The 1,996-nt window shown below is 50.9% G+C and overlaps 1 pseudogene; it reads left to right on the top strand.

The window, feature by feature from the left end:
- The first annotated feature begins 281 nt into the window (after positions 1–281).
- LOC138378813 (olfactory receptor 10Q1-like) lies at positions 282–1,230 on the top strand (annotated as a pseudogene).
- Positions 1,231–1,996: the final 766 nt, after the last annotated feature.

The following is a 1,996-nucleotide window of genomic DNA, read 5'->3' as shown; positions in this document are numbered from 1 at the left end:
TCGCTCATCTCAGGTCGTTTTTGTAGTAACTCGACAGGTGAACTAAAGTGACGTCACATGAGCAGGGCTTCATTCTCAGTGAGCAGAGGGCAGAATTCAAAAAGCTAGTAGCATGAAGACAAGGGCTGATCCTGGAAAAGGGGCCTGGAGGGCCTGGAGAGCTGGCTACACTTCCATCCCTGGAAAGGACTACAAGGTTTCCCACAACTTGGAGAATTGCTAAAAAAAAAAACAAAAAACTGACCTTTCCATCCTAGGAGTTCTACAAAGAAGAATATAGGATGGACTCACAGCAGAAAAACCACACCTTCAGCTCTGAGTTTATTATATTGGGATTTGGGGACCTTGCTGAATTGCAAATCCTTGTTTTTGGACTCTTTCTAATCATGCACCTTGTCACCCTAGCAGGGCACACAACTATTGTCCTCATCACCCTCATTGATTCCCGCCTCCAGACCCCCATGTATTTCTTCCTCCGGAACCTGTCCACCATTGAAATTGGTTATATACTGGTTATTGTCCCCAACATGCTGGCCAATTTCCTTTCCAGGAACCAGCGGATGTCCTTCCTGGGCTGCGCCCTGCAAATGCACCTCTTCATCGCCCTGGGTGGGGCAGAGTGCTTCCTCCTGACTGTGATGGCCTATGACCGCTTTGTGGCCATCTGCAACCCCCTGCGCTACGCTTTCATCATCACCAGGGCCCTGTGCCTGCAGATGCTGGCTCTGGCATGCAGCAGCGGCTTTGCACTCTCTCACTCTGACCACGCTGATCTTCCTCCTGCCCTTCTGTGGGTCCCATGAGATCAATCATTTCTTCTGTGACATCCCCGCTGTGCTATTCCTGGCCTGCTCAGACACACAAGCCAATGAGATCGCAGTCTTCCTCGTATGCATGCTCATCCTGCTGATGCCCTTCTTGCTGATCCTGCTCTCCTATGGGTTCATCATCATGGCCATCCTCAGAATCCACTCAGCGGAGGGCAGGAGCAAAGCTTTCTCCACCTGCGCAGGGCACCTGCTGGTCTCGCTTCTGCACTATGGCTGTGCGATATTCATCTACATTCGCCCCAAGTCATGCTACACCCCAGAACAGGACAAAATTGTGTCCTTAATCTACACCAACATAACCCCCATGCTGTACCCTCTGATCTATAGTCTGAGGAACAAGGAAGTGAAGGGTGCCGTCAGGAGACTCCTGGTGATGAAGCAGCAGCCCAAGGCAAGTTGAAGGGAGGTCAAGGCCCACCAGCCAGGCATCTCACTGTGCACCTCGTGGCCCCACGCCTTCCTTTTCTCACCGCCCCTTTTTCTGTGATCAGAAAGACAGAAGGAATCCTAAGATTTTCTGAGATGCAGCAGTTCTAAGGCATTGACGGAGGTTTTACTGTCCCTTCATGAACAGTTCCATCCGTCACCCACAGCACTCTCAGAGACGTGGACACGGACAGGCAGAGGGTCATTAGATGACTGAAACAAAACATTAAACCAGCCACTTCTGTGGCCAAAGACCTAGCAGAGATAGAAATACAAGGAACTCCCAGATCCAAAGTAGGTAGTCTGGATGAAAATGCAGAGCCAGCCCAGAAACTGAATTCCTGCACCATCAGAAAATGACCTAAAGATCACTTGAGACACACGAACGCAACCCGGAGCAGCAGCATTGAGGACTCCTCCCTCAACCCACGCATCATCCTCACTGAGGCACTTCAGCTTCTGGGCCAGCTGCCCCTCCTCATCCTTCAAATCTTGGTTAAAGGGCCACTTGCTCCCAGAAGCCTCACGTGCTTACACATCATCTAGCACTGAAATGGCTTGTCTCCCCGAATGGCCTAGAGACTCCTTGAAGATGAGAACTATGATTAATCTCTGTCACCCCAGCACCTGGCACATAACAGATGCTCAATAAATGGTAATTGGTCAGGTGCAGTGGCTCACACCTGTAGTCCTAGCACTCTGGGAGGCCGAGGAGGGAGGATCGCTTGAGCTCAGGAGTT

The sequence above is a fragment of the Eulemur rufifrons genome, chromosome 30 (assembly GCF_041146395.1).
Source record: "Eulemur rufifrons isolate Redbay chromosome 30, OSU_ERuf_1, whole genome shotgun sequence".
Taxonomy (NCBI): domain Eukaryota; kingdom Metazoa; phylum Chordata; class Mammalia; order Primates; family Lemuridae; genus Eulemur; species Eulemur rufifrons.
Note: the sequence above shows the minus strand (reverse complement) of the source record. Positions and strands in the feature narration are given on the sequence as shown.